Genomic DNA, 15,433 nt, shown 5'->3' on the forward strand with positions numbered 1-15,433 from the left:
CAGTACTTATTTGATGTATAAGCTGAATATATTCAAACGGGGCACAAAGCTGTCACAAAGGACCTTCTGGAAACAAAAAATTAAAGCTGTCTCCAGTCCACCTATAAAATTAGTTACACTATTTAAATGCTTTTCACAACTAACATAGTACCAATTTTTCATACATTAAATGCATAGTTTTCTCAGGATAGTAAACATGTATTTTTGTACTTAGTGAGCAATATATGATACACTTTTCAAAGCAAAACCATATCCACAATTTGAAACCCTTGCTCACGACAACACAAGATTTAGATACGTATAGCCAACTTTAATATACAATTTGAAGACCAGAGCTGCTTCTGCACCTTCAAAACATTATCTTTGATTAAATAGTGATTGCAATCTTCCCTCAGATAAAAAAAAATAATATATATGTGTATATATATTTATGTATATAATTTCAAAATCAAAGCCTTGTACTTACTGCATCTTCTTCTGCATGTCATCTGATGGCACTGGGAACGGATCCCAGCATCCCAGAATGCAGCTTGGCAGGTATTTAGTCTCCTGCTTATAATTGGCTCTCTAATTGCAATGCATTTTTTTCCCTTTTGAACTAGCTAACTAACCTGTAATTTTTCTTGGTATCTGCCCAAAGGTAAATGAAGTATCTGATACACCCAAGGAATTCCTCATCTGCTACAGGTGACTTCAGATGGGGAGCTGCCATCACCAAATAAGAATGAATCTACATGTAACCAGGTTTCAATAATATCCCCAGGCAAGACAGATCGCTCATGCTTCCATTTTTATACTGTTTATTAGTTCTTATAAGAAGAAGCCCACATGCAAGTCTCCTCCCCTGAGCTCCTGCACAAGATTGAAGCTGAGAGAGATTCTGATCATTGAGCAAGTATTGACTTGATTTAATAAGGCAAGAAGAACCTCAACGAGCAATTACAATTGCTGCTGCTACCCACTAGCTTCAGGTGCTTAGCAATTCAGCAGATCAGCAATGAGTATGCTTAAGTTTGACCCACTTTTTCTTCTTCATTTTGCAAAATCAGGGTTACTCTTGTTATTTTGCATGTGGCACTTTGCACTTAGGCAAACACATCACAGTAAAGTATCTTGCACTGTCACAATTTGAAAAGATTCTGTTGTTATTATGTCGAGCTGTTAAAAGTCGATGCATATGTGAAAGTGGGGAGGAGGCTGCAGAATTAAATGCAAATTAGCATGAAATGATAATGGGCCTGCAGCAAGAAAAAAACATAAAGGAGCAGGTGCTTTAACTAAAATACTAAGTCTTCCCTTTTCTTCATTTTGAGAAGCACTGAATTTGTCCTGCTTTCTGTTCCTTCACTCTGCCTGTAGCCTCTTCTTCCTGCTGGTGTCCGAGTAGCAGCCGAGGGACGTTCTGTCCTTACCAGCTGTCTCTGTTGTCCAGGTGAAGCTGGTGGGTGCTGGTGCCCTGCTCGTCTGTCAGGGGCCAAAGTCTGTCCTCTCCCTCAGAGCATAAACAAGGAGCGGAGCTGCTCCCAGCAGGAGTGCGCTTGTTCTCCAGCTCTTTCCTCTCTTGCAGATCTATGTTCTGCAGTGCAGCAACTTGCTGGACTTTGCCTTTCTGCAAGAATGTATTATTCTCATGCCCATTCTTTCCTTGTGGCCTCTGCCTCATTGCATGTGAAGGAAAGTAGATGAGAATCCAGAAAATAGTATAGGACAAAGACTACTAGGCTTTTCACTCAACATACATGAGCTTTGGGTAAAAAGAAAGTCAATTCTCTTCTGGGAAGATGAAATGTTTTCCTAAAATATTGCCTTTCTGGTCTATTGGACAAGAAATGCACAGCCTTCCCCAGTAAAGCATTTCCGTCTGTTTGTAGTCAGTCACTGCCGGAATGGCCATGGACAATCCTTTTGTTGTGCTCCTAGCCAGTCTCCGTTTCTCACTGCAGGTGTATATCCATGCACATTCAAATTACAAATAACACATTGCACGGCAACCAGATGCAAAACCCCGCAGCAAAGAAAGTAGACTCAGAAATCAGGCGCACGGTCTATACGATGCAGAAGGAATGTTGTAAATCATGCTAAGACAGCAGCTGCTGATAACACTCGCTGCCTTTCTCCAACGCACAAAGCCATTTCAGTGCACAGGGAAATAGGGAATAGTTATAGCCAGGTAGGGATTGGTCTCTTCTTCCCAGGCAGTCAGCAATAGGACAAGGGGCCATGGGCTTCAACTCTGCCAGGGGAAATTGAGGCTGGAGATTAGAAAGCAATTCTGTGCAGAGAGAGTGGTCAGGCATTGGAATGGCTGCCCAGGGAGGTGCTGGACTCACCGGCCCTGGAGGTTTTTAAACTGAGATTAGACATGGCACTTAGTGCCATGATCTAGTCAATGGACTGGAGTTGGACCAGCAAAATTATCAATCCCAAGTACTTGAAGTTTGGCTTTTGAAGGCACAGAGAGTACAGGATTTAGAACAGAAAGCCTGGGATAGCGTTTACTCCAGATAGCAGCGCTGCTTTCTCCGCCTGGAAGTTGAAGCTTCTGTGTCCAAAACTGTCTCGTATCATTTAGTTTTCATGATAAGGTTTGTTTCAAATCCACTCCAGATTTCCTAACAAAAAAAGGTTGGATAATTTTGTGTATGAAAGTTGGAGAAAGATACTCAGTTTTAGGCAGCTTTTTTAGGTGGCACTGAATTGGTAGGCAAACAGATTAAATTCTGGTGTCCTAGGAAAAATAGTTAAATTTTTCCCATGTATGTGATGATGAGAAGTGAAGTAACCCAAGTAAAAGTAAGAAAAAATAAGCTACTGGTTGGAAGACTTAATTTTGAAATAAAATATTGTCCTGGTATCCATAAATTCATGCTTTTAGTTCAAGCAATTTTTCTCCATTTCCGTTCCCACTGATTATAAATGATAAAGCACGCGCGAGCGGCGGGAAGCAGATGTGCTCAGTGAGTCTCTGAATAACAGGCTGGGCTCAGAAGAGCTTTCAGCACTCATTGACATGTTTGGGACTCTGCTTAGGAACAGCTTAAGTCCAGCATTGTCCACTTGCAGGTTCCCTGTTTTTCAAAAGAGGAAAGTACATTGGAAATCCTGTGGATGTTGCAAAGCAGAATCTCGTGTTGCAGCTAGCTTGTTGGCAAGGATCTCTGTGAGATGGTTCTTTATGTGTCTGCTGCTGCTCTGATCGGTGTGTAGATGCAGTGGGCAAGTTTAAAAGATTGGTAGGTATGTGTGTAGATATTTTACAAAAGCAAAACCTGTCTACAGGTGTAGCTGAAAACACCTCTGAATAAAATTCAGGCAGCTAGTTCAAAATGCTGGTAAAATCCCAGTGTCAGAGGGTGTGAATGTCATCATTTAGCAAAATGATTTGTCCTATATTTTCCTTGAATGCAATTACTTTAAACTAATCGCTATTTCAGTAATGTCATACTGTACAAGATGGAGATTTGGGGCTCAGCTTCTGTAGTGTGGTTCAACTTTTAGGTTCTTTTTCTCCAGACTTCTGTGTGCACAGTTTTATTTGTATCCAAACAATATTTGTGCAGGTGTCTACCTGGTGTTTGGGGCGTGCAAAAGCAGGGCTTGCCAAAACTTTGATATACATTTATGTATTTATGTATTTATTTATTTATTCCTACCCAAACAATGATTGCATACCAGAGTGTCTGGGCAACAGAGATATGTGTTCTTCCATTTCAATGAAAGTCCACATTCTTTATGGAATTATTTATGCTTTCTTCTTGTACTGCAAATGAATAAGGGTACAAGACAGAGTAGAAGAAAACCTTGAGACAGAATTCTGGAATCTTTCTCTGCTGCTTCCAAAGTAAGAAGGTTTCTGATTTAACCCACTGACACTCACTGCTACCTGATACATTCCAGGGTAATAAAAGCTGATTCTCACCAAATTTGAGGCAGCAGAAAAGAGTGATCCCTGACTGGCAATATTCTAAGGAGGGAACAAGCTAAAAATCCACAGACATGAGGTTCTTTGAGCACTTCTGCACACCTTGTGGAGTCAGAATGAGCAAGTATTAAATTTGAGCATCAAAGTGAATCTTCTTGTATTCGATTGATTGCAAAAGTTAATGTAATTCTGAAATTAGCAGATATTCAATTAAAGTTCTAGTGCGGTATGATTAAAAATGGAATAAAGCCGAACACATCTTTTGTGGGAGAACTGCATAAATATAATAGGGTTCTGTGCACGGATCAGTTGAGTGGCAAAGGGAACACTGTTCATTTTGTTGCACATGCTGGTCCATCCTTCGGCTTTGCATGCGGCCGCTGCTCCTGTTTGTAGGTACGGCACCACTACCTATGTCTGGCTTTCCCAGTAAGAGTGATATAGTATCTTTGCTCTTAGGAGGGAAAATACAGTCAATATTCTCATGTTCCCCCACCTAGACAGAGGTACTGGAAGGAGCACAGGGCACGCCAGCAAATGGCTCCATCCATACTATGGGAATATGCAAAAAAACAGAAAAAAAGATAGCACTTGGGCTAACCACAACTATGACAGCAGAATCCAGACTCGCTGCCGATGAGGGAGGGCTGATGGAATCGTGGGATGCAGATTAGGGAGCCAACTGTTTGTCTAACATACTATGGATGCCCAGAATACTCATCCCAATCTTTTTACTTCAGATTTTGAAGAAGTACGGCATATCTGCCAATGAAATGACGTACAGTATAGCTTTGGAGCTTAGAGGGTAAAAGTCCGGTGACCTAGCACTCTGGAAAAAAATCTGACTACATTTCCATTTTGTTATTCTTCTCCAGCCTGATTAATGGTAATTATCAACAATTTGGATTCAACTGAATTGAAGCTGGGAGTATAACTAGACATCACTACTATTAACTTGTGAACTCTTCTTCAAAGCAGCTGACAAACAATCTGTGTTTCGTTGTCAAACCCAAGCGTGCGTCACTGCCAAGAGCAAGGAGGCTGCGCACAGGGCTTTGAATGGCTCACCGTCTGACCGGGCACCCTTTACCTACAGCCGAATTAGCCACACTATGGCGGTAACACTGAAATGAGAAACACCGTTACGATATCCTTTTTATTATAGTGGGGAGCAAAGGTGCCTGAGGGATGAGACCTTATAAATCTGTAGTGAAACTGCTTTAGTTTTGCTGCTCGTAGAGCAATGTTGTTGCTTTTTATTCTTGAAATGCACTCAAACATTCAAAACCCAATAAGCATGGTCTTTTCATTCCGAAAGCAGTGTGGTCCCATACTCAGCAAACCGTGCCCTAGCTGAGGCACCAAATCAGTAAAATACTGGGTGGAAGTATACACAACATTTTTGTCCTTGGCTAGACGACCATAGGTTATTTCACCTATGAATGGGAAAGCGTAGGTAATAACTTCTGATCTGTCCCTCTAAGATCATTTGGATTTACCCAGTTTGCCAGAGAATGAGAATCTGAATGGTGGCAGCATGTTGACTCAGATTTTTCTAAGGAATAAAAGCAATGCGGTCATATAACTGTGCGGGAAACTTTGCCCAAAATCGTAAAATGCTTAGCTCTTTTTCCTTATAGCACAGCCCTATCTGTGTCATTCCTTTTTCATTTGTTGTTCTCAGCCTGAATTCCTTAGATAATAGAGTCTTGACTTTTATTGTAGATATGGAAAACGGCCCAGACGTTTTGCTCCTTGGTTGTTCTGGCTGCTTTCCTGCCTCAGTAATACCCGCAGCACATTCAACTTGCTCCTGCAATCATTCTTCAAAATCAGGCAAAAAAATAAAGGACACCATTAAAGATTAACTCGCTGCTACCTTAGTTAATGACTTCAGAAACCAGCAAAAGTGAGTTGTGAGCTGGATTTTTGGAGAGCTAGTCCTGACTCCGCTATACTGGTTACGTGCGCCTAAAATATAGCAAGAGGTAGAGGTGGCGGGGTTAGTGTAGAGGTCAATAAACACTATTCAGCGCTGCAGGTCTTGAATTACTAATGTTTCTATGACCGCACAACAACCAAGGAATTTTGGGAGCACATTGCAGCCTGCGCACATGTTTCAATTGTTCTCAGTGCCAGTCCAGCTTGCACCTGCCGCTGACAATAGGGAACATGCACGCGGAGACACCTGCCTTGTATTAGAAACCCTGTCAACACAAACTTCGCTGACTTCTGCGAAACTTTTCTGGCTACAGGCAACCAGAAGGAAAAGTATGGAATAACAGATGGAGTTACATGAAGCATATAAAGACAGTAAGCTAGATTTTAAAGCTGAGAACATGACACATAATATACACCATACATCCAAGTGGTATAGATAACCCTGCCCACTTGACATTTCCAAACATAAAATCCTGATTTCTGTTGCTTAGTAGATTGCCAGCATACTATTCGGGCTGTAAATTTTCATGCTGGGTCTCTGCCCTAAGGTCATATTTTGTGTGTGTCCGTATGGATAAAACAGCAACGACCAGTTCCTCAAGCAGGAAAAATAGTAAGCTTTGCTCTGTTAAGCATTTTACAACTATTTCTTTGAATCTGTAGTGTGCCCAGGCTCTGGCGAGTGAATTGCTTTGGTTAAGGATGTGTCTGTCGGCATCCTGTAGACTGAAAGAGTTTGCATTTCCCCGCAGCGAGCCCTGTGATCCCTCTTTGTGCCTTCAGAGATGCACAATAAAGGCAGAACATGACACACAGACTTTGCGTGAGACTTGTAACACATTTACCCTTCACTTGGAAGGTACTTCATGTATTTGATGTCCCCTACCTATCGTGTTGCCCCCTGTTTCAGTTATAAGACAAGGTAGGGTCTCATACAACACACATAGTAACTTATTTGTATTGAGCGGTGAGAGAAGGGATTTCACAAGAACGTGGACGCACAGAGGAGAGAACCAGAGAACCTGGATATCCACAAGACTGAGGGAATTAAAGAGAAGTTACGATTCTGAGGCAGCTGAAGAATTTAAGAGTCGGGCAGAAACTCCAGAGCTTCCTGTGTGCTGAACGTCCTGGCTGACACAGGCTTTGATAAAGGAGGATATTATTGCTTTTCTTGCAACTGCTGACCAGCTGCCAGATATTGTTCAGCTGAGGACAGCCATCAAAAAGCTTGTGGGTTTTTCTTCTATCAGAGGATATGAATGACTGTTATTTCCTTCAAATGAATTCCAAATAAATAGCTGAAATGTATTAAACCTCAGACCATCTAGGAAAAAATGTAAAACCTGAATCTTAAGGGGTGAGATTGACAGTTCTAATGAGGAATTCAGTTTGTTCACTCATCTTTATTAAATCAAGGGTTCAAAGGCAGTATTCTCTGGGTGAAGCTACAGTCAGACGAGGTGTCAGGGGAGAAGACAAGATCACAGAATGGCAGAATCACACAGAACCCCAGAATGTCAGGGGTTGGAAGGGCCCTGGAAAGCTCATCCAGTGCAATCCCCCCACGGAGCAGGAACACCCAGATGAGGTTAGAAAGATGAACCTCTGCTGTACGGGTGTCCTGGCGCAGCGGGACCAGGTCCTCCAGGGCTGAGAGTCCTCACGCCAGCTCCGCCTGGAGCTGCGCTAAAGCCGACCCAGCGAGCTGGTGAGTTGTGTAGGACAACAGAGCAATGTGTTCAGTTCCTTCGTACTCCTAGAACCTCTCCCTGTGATCTGCACTTAATCAGCTGTGAAGTTGCACACCTGATGTGCTGCAAAACTATAAAGGCACCTGCCACATTAATATACATAAGTAACGAGCATTTTGCATATATATTTTTAGGTGTTTTTTTGTTTTGAACACATGCACACCTGAAACATGGTGATACATCTTCAAATGCTTGCCTGATGATTCCGTTAGCTTCTTCCCTGCTGTAAATTAAAATACGTGGGTCCAAATTTCTTCTATGGAGTTAATGAGGAAATGAAGAAATGTAATTTAGCAGTATAGTTTTAAAAATATTTAGATTATGTCTCTTAAATTGTTATATCTTATTGTAACATTTCGTTTTACCTGTACTATTAAAAAACAATTAGCTTGCATGAAATGCTGCATGTGAAGTACTTTCAAGGTCACACCCTTGGGACAACAGAGGTTTGGTCTTAGAGTATTAGAAGGAACCCCAACAGAAATACCCACGCAGTTTTAAACACCCACGTAATGCCCATTCTAGGTTTCTTTGGAAAGCACCATGCGAACCACTGTACTGAAGATCAAGAACCAAAGCAAATCTCAGAATTGCATAACACAGACGGCCCGGGAGATATCGAGCCCTATTGCCTCATCCACTGCAACAGACCCCGTTGCAGCAACGCATTAAGAAACTGAAGTCGGGGGTAAGATGAGACGTCGCAATATCTCAGCATTGTGACACGGGGCCGGGGCAGGTCCACAGACCCGGACTGACCGTGGAGCGAGGAGCAGAACTTCACAGCTCTCACGAATGCTCACGAGTCCCGTGCCTAACCTATAGCACACTTGGAAAATGCAATCCAGAATACACATCATCGCAATCATCGTTTGGAAACTTCCGACCTACATGCAGGCTCGCTACCCCTGCAGATACACTATCGCTGCAATTACAGGTAGCCATGGAGCTCCGGGATTGTGTGTATATAATACATTGTTATGCAAACACACATCGACTTTTAACCTCAGTTTCACAGTCATCGTGGTTTTCATTTCAAAGGAGGAAAAAGGAGGCAGAAATAAAGTCTCCTGCAAATAGACCTTGATTAAATCTAGAAAGAATTTTTGCAAACAACTCAAACGCAGGCAGGCTGAAACCCTAAAATGGCACCGTGCTGGCCAGAAAAGGACAGTTACAAGAAACATTGCACTTGAAAATTCAACTTTGTACTTGGTAAGACTTCTTTCTTGTCCTGGTTTAATATTTAAATAGGGAAAGACGATTTCAAAGATTATTAGAGTTTCCCTCAGAAAATGAGGACATTCCCACCAAATTCTTTATAGGAGATCCATAAAATGCCCTTTAGAAATAGCACTTGGGCTTTTCTATCTGATCTCAGACTAATAAATTTAACCTTGAGCAGCAGTCCCAAGGAAGTACTTAATCCTGACCATTTAGCCTGGATTCCCAGATTCACTGACCTGCCGTATGTCACTGACCATTAAAAGTGCCACAAAAGCTGTGAAAATCATATTGCCCCCCACCTGTCCCCCCAAGACTCACCAGAGCCGGGGGCTGCTCCCCACGCCTGGCCAGCCCGCGGGCACCATGGGGAGTGCGCTGGATCCGAAGGAGAAATCCAAATGCTGATCCAGAGGAGAAATCCAGCGGCTGGGTTGGGGTCTGGCTGGGAAGATGCAGCAGATATCCCGGGGTTAACGGCTCTCAGGGAGAGCAAAGGCAAGAAGCCGAGCCAGTCCGGACGATTCGCCTTTCCATGGGGCTCTGGGGCGTTTTTGCATTTGCAGAAATACCTGGACCACAGGCTGAGCTTTGGAGCGTCACATGGGTGACAGAGCTAAAAAAGGTGAACCCACAGGCTTGATTTCAACCCACCCAGTAAATCAGTGTTTTCCCCCGAGACTGCTTATGTGCCCCTTCCAAACTTCTCTCCAGTCCTCCTGGAATTTCAATATCCTGCTCTCTTTGGTTTCGTACTTTTTCACTCTTTTATTTTTAGATTCAGTATCTCACAGTGGTCTGCAGAGTCTGCTTGACGCCAGCAAATGTAACTGGATCCCGGGTCCCCGCGAGCCAGGAATTGCAGCCATGATCAGCCTGCTGCCGAGAGCGCAGACCTTGGCACTGCTCGAAACCAAGTAGTCTGAATCCTCTATTTATCTTATGGCAGGGCTTGGGAAAGGAGGCTCGAAGAGTTCATCAAAATGTAAAGGATAGCTGGGAAAGGTTAGGGGTAAGTAAACAGAAATCAAAGGTGCAAATGGGTCTGTTCTACAACAGATCTCTGTGACCAGATTTCCAAAAGCGAGAGCAGGGATTTACTAAAAAACAGCGATATTTCATTCTCTAGTAACCTAGTAACGCAACAGGCATGCACAGAGCAGATTGCCTTTTAAAAAGGCTTGTGTCAGCAAGGTTGACTTCAGTGGAATAAATAAGAATAGGCTGCTTGGCAGCAGGTCAGTGCTGACAATAATCTCACAGGTCAGATTTTCCGAGTTACGATGGCTCGTTTAGCACACACGTAACTGCAGCTACCAGTTCTGTTTAGGATTAATTGGGCTGCCATCTTCCACCCATTCTTTGGTGCGCAGGTGTCAGGTTTTCACCCGGTCTCTGATACTAAGGAGCTGAATCACCTCGCTTGAACTTACTTTTCTGTTTTCTATCACTTCTGGCCTTTTCTTCCTGTAGCAGAGAACAAAATGACAGATTGCCAGTTTGTCTGGTTGAGAAATTGTTCATCCTAACTGTTCTAGGATCTGTAACTATGGTAACTAGTGTCTACAACGGAGTGTGACCACTTCACGGAAGGAAAACCAAGCGTATCACAGCAGTTATTTCCCAGAGGTGACGTGGTGAGTCAGCAGAGCACGGATTAGAATTCAGCGTTCAGCCTGCCCGTCCCAGCCACCGCTCCTCCTCCAGCCTCCAGGGAACAAAGTTCATTTAGGTGGTAAATGCTCAGCTCCTGCCCTCACGCTTCACCTTGTTATTTATCGAAGTTTTGGCAGCCTGGATTGTTTGTTGCCAAGAAGGAGGACAAATCAAGAAAAACAGAGAAAGCTTTGGTCTTATCATGGGGCAAAGGGCACCTTGACACCAGAACTGCACTTGGAGGGAAGAGGAGCACTTGTCTGCCAACACACTAAATGTATAGATTGTGTGTAACACTGAAATTGCTTGAAAAGGAATGTTTTGCAAGGCAGCTTCTCTGTCTCTTCGTAAGTAACAAATGCAGAGTAAAAGAACTGTAAAGCAGAGATCTTGAGCAGAGCAGCTAATGTTACCGGTCAGTTTTCTATCTATTTTTTAAATTTATTTTTATTCCTGGCATATTTAAAACTGGTTTAGGCAAATTCTGTAACATGAGCATGTTTCCTTGGCACAGATGGTATTTGATATTCGTGTTTCCTCAACCATATTTGCTGGTATCATTTACCTCTGACACTGAATATCACGGTATAGGAGCTGCCATTGCCACTGTGATGCTTCAGTGTCTCATCATGTCAAGCACAGCTGAAGTGCAAAACCTTCTAGTCTCCCTTATTGATGCAACTTTTCTGTAGAGTTGTTCTTCTCAGGGAGATTTTTCCTTAAATGACCCAAAGCCTCAGCTTTCTCGTCCTGGTGCTGGCAGCCTGAGACACCGACATGAAAGTGCTTCAGATCATGGATTCGTGAGGCATCAAAGATTGGGATGAGTCAAACACTCATCTGTTGCAATTTGCCCACTGGCAATTTGCCTGTTGACTTTTTTTTTCTTATATTGGTAAAACAGTAATATTGATTTATTAAGGGAGTTCCTGATCTGCTAATTATTTTTGTTCTGTTTTCTAACATTTAGGATGTAGACAGCTGATGTCAGATGGTGTGAGGTGACACAACAGTTGTCAGGAGCTCAGAATTCAGACTGTCTCTCTCTGCTTGGTCCACAGGGCTCGGAGAAGGTGCCCAGGGCAGAAATCATGGAATCCCAGAATCCCAGGATGTCAGGGGTTGAAGGGCCCTGGAAAGCTCATCCAGTGCAATCCCCCCATGGAGCAGGAACACCCAGATGAGGTTACACAGGAAGGTGTCCAGGCGGGTTGGAATGTCTGCAGAGAAGGAGACTCCACAACCCCCCTGGGCAGCCTGGGCCAGGCTCTGCCACCCTCACCGGGAACAAGTTTCTTCTCAAATTTAAGTGGAACCTCCTGTGTCCCAGTTTGCACCCATTGCCCCTTGTCCTGTCACTGGTTGTCACCAGAAGAGCCTGGCTCCATCCTCCTGACACTCCCCCTTTCCATATTGATCCCCAGGAATGAGTCCCCCCTCAGTCTCCTCTTGTCCAGCTCCAGAGCCCCAGCTCCCTCAGCCTTTCCTCACACGGGAGATGCTCCACTCCCTTCAGCATCTTGGTGGCTGCGCTGGACTCTCTCCAGCAGTTCCCTGTCCTGCTGGAACTGAGGGGCCACAACTGGACACAATATTCCAGGTGTGGTCTCCCCAGGGCAGAGCAGAGGGGCAGGAGAACCTCTCTGACCTACTGACCACCCCCTTCTAACCCACCCCAGGTCCCATTGGCTTCCTGGCCACAAGGGCCCAGTGCTGGCTCATGGTCACCCTGCTGTCCCCAGGACCCCCAGGTCCCTTTCTCCTACACTGCTCGCCAACAGCTCGTTCCCCAACTTACACTGGAACCTGGGGTTGTTCCTGCCCAGATTCAAGACTCTACACTTGCCCTTGTTATATTTCATTACAACTCTCAGCCTGTCCAGGTCTCTGATGGCAGCACAGCTTCCAGTGTCAGCCACTCCTCCCAGCTTGGTGTCATCAGCAAACTTGCTGACAGTCACTCTGTTCCCAAGCTGGTCTCTGGGGAACTGGAAGCAGCCATGGACTGTCTGCCACCAAGGAGCCACAACCCACAAGGTAATTAGTGTTAAAAAGCAGGTGTGGCCACCAGGACAGAAAATGTGACACCACACTGGGCTCTGCCCTGCTGGGGAAGCATCCTCCATGAGAAAGCATGGATGGCCACAGTACAAGCCCTTACAGTGTTGAGACCCAAAGCATAACTTTGGAGCGTATATTACATCCTATTTCATAAGTTACCTCACTAAAAGTGATTTTAAGTGTGGTATGTGTTTTTATACAGCTTTGAATGTACGTGGCAGTGCTTTTTCTATGATAGGTGGTGCAGAAATGTTTGTGCTGGGCAGAAAATGCAGCCAGATATTCTAGGGAGCCCGCAGGGCAGCCTAAGGCTATAGAAAGTTATAAAAAGAAAATGGGGTACTGCTTGGATGAGTTAAACAGTAGGGACTGACTTACCACTGCGGGTCATGATTCATCGACTTTTTGCATTTCTGTCACCAAGAAATATAGAGGAGCGAGTTCATGAGAGCAGGACACACAAGAAGCCTTAAGCTCTTAGCGTGTAAATATTTGTAAAGCAGAGTGAGTCCTGTCCATGAGAGTAAACATCAATTCTTCTGTTTTATTCTCAAACGCAAGTGTATTTTATTCAAACCCTAATCTGTGTGCAGTGTAGCTGCCACTAATAAACAGTTTCTCCAAATAATCTCTAGAGAAAGATGGTGTTCAACCTACCCTGACGTGTTTCTTGCAGGTGTTTTGCTCTTTCCTTCATTGACTTATTCTCTCTTTTTTTTTTGAACATGATAAAATGTTAGTCTAGGCATCTGTATTGTGGAGAAGACAGATTTTAGAACCAGTTATACGGAGATAATTGTGGAAGGCATGGAAAATTTCAGATCAAATCCCAGTCCTGGAACTTTAAGGAGAACAACCTGAGTCTTGTTTTTGAGAAGTGATGGGAGGATCCACATGGTCTAACACACAGTGTTGAACTTTGGGGTCTCTGAGGAGAGAAACGGACTCTCATTTTTATTTGAGTTACTTTCTGGAAGATCCTGCCTCTCTTTTTTGAGTATGAAGTGTGCCAGGATGAGCAGAGCCAAACCATTTTACATTAATTCCTTCAATGTGAGGCTTTGGCTTTAGTTTGAGAACGATGTGATTTTCTCTCTCTCTTGTTTCAGTCGGAATTAAAAATTACACATATGTCAAATGTTAACCAGATTCAGATCCCTGAGCTAGACTCACATTTTGCTCAATATGTGGTTCTCATTGACACATTTTTTAAATGCAGTTCCAAAACATAGCTGACAATGTGCCTGGCGTTTGTGCCATCAGCCAAAAAGCTTAAATATCTACTTTCGTAAGTACTTCCCTCATATAGGGAAAAAAGTATATTCCTTATAAGTATATCCCTCATTTCTTCTGTATCATGATCTGAACTTATCAATAGACTGCACATTCACTTATGCTTTGTACTTCCTTTGAACTAATCGTTCACATGCAGGGAAATTATCTGAATTAGCTCTAGCAGGTTTGGTGATAAAAACCATCATAGATGCAAAGAATATTTTCAAGGAGCTCAGTTTCCTAGCAATACCGTTCTGTTATTGGCTTGGACTTGCTTCTTGAGTCTTGTTACAGTATTTTTCTTGTTTTCTTTTGCATTGTTTTTGGGTATGATTTATGGTTGCTTATCCAGGTTAGAAACCCAAGCCCGAAGGAGGCAAGTGCTTTCAAAACCAGGGCTAAACAGACTTGGGCAAGGTGGGCAGGCAGATGCCTGGATTTCTGTAGCAAATAAGAATCCTGGTTACAATTAAACATGTCACTACTAAAATGAGCAAATATGCTATTCCAAACAAAATCAGTTTTAGACGATACAATTTATTACAGCGCTTAAAGAATTCCCCCTATCGACCAAAATATGCCTTATGCCCTCACTCTTGTGGGTTAATACTCAAATTAAAACCAAAATAACATTAATAAAATCCTGGGTTTCTTAGAGAAATTTCTCTACCTGTCCATTTCGATATTCAAAGGTCATGTTAACAATAGTTAACATTTTGTTTGCCCCTCTTATACAGGCTCTCAACACCCTTGAAATGTCCATATAATATATACTGCTTTATAGGCGGAGACACTGAAAACCAGGATCCAAATCTGAGCAGAGGACTGAACTCCCATATGACTATTACACCATTTAGAAGTGTCACCAGCCTCTCTCTTTCTTAGAACAGTCACACCTTGTTACTAAATAGCAAACTAAATTTTTTGGTATGTCTGGGACAAGGCTGAGTCTAAAAATGCTAGCCCTAAACAATGCAGGAGTAATATCATTTGGAGAGAAAGAACTCTTTTTACCTCGTAAAGCTGATGACCAGAATAATTCTGATGATTCTGATAATTCTGAGTGAGCTGGGGTGTCCTGGGTTCATTTGTGAGTGCAGCAAGAAGCGATAAATTGTTGGGCCTCATAAACTGCCCTAATAGCACATCAGCATCTCAACAGAGGCAGAACCGGGCAGAGACTGCCCGAGTCATCAGTTCCAACGGAGTTGTTATAAGGACTTGGGGGACAGAATTCTGGGTTTCAGTCTCAGACCTGCCACCATCATGTAACCGTGGATAGATTTTGCGTGTTGCCATTAATAACATAATCAAATAATATAGTATTGGATGCTGTACAATCAGCATGGTCGGCATACCGTCCAAACTGCTCGGAGCAGCAGTAAAGATGCATAATTAGGATTCTGAAAAATGTGTACTTGCTGTGTATGTATGGTAGCTGTAAAATATTACCATTGTAGGTCCTTTTAAATAAGCAGAAGCTCTAGTAAAGACAATGTTGCATGGAGAGCGGCATACATTCTTAGATCTTAGATCTCATTCATTGACCTCATTAATGTTTACAGATATATAAAGGGGGAGTGTCAGGAGGATGGAGCCA

General features: G+C 43.2%; 1 protein-coding gene across 2 annotated transcripts in view; it reads right to left on the reverse strand.

The window, feature by feature from the left end:
- Positions 1-9,298, reverse strand: part of RAF1 (Raf-1 proto-oncogene, serine/threonine kinase) — a 79,010-nt gene extending 69,712 nt beyond the window's left edge. Inside the window, exon 1 of one of the 2 annotated variants that reach the window (XM_082059745.1) lies at positions 9,163-9,298. The gene's annotated coding sequence lies outside the window, so the exon portion shown is untranslated. The remainder of the gene's footprint in view (positions 1-9,162) is intronic. The other variant, XM_082059747.1, reaches the window with a different exon arrangement.
- Between the last annotated feature and the right edge of the window lie 6,135 nt (positions 9,299-15,433).

The sequence above is a fragment of the Streptopelia decaocto genome (assembly GCF_964273445.1).
Source record: "Streptopelia decaocto genome assembly, chromosome: 8".
Lineage (NCBI taxonomy): Eukaryota > Metazoa > Chordata > Aves > Columbiformes > Columbidae > Streptopelia > Streptopelia decaocto.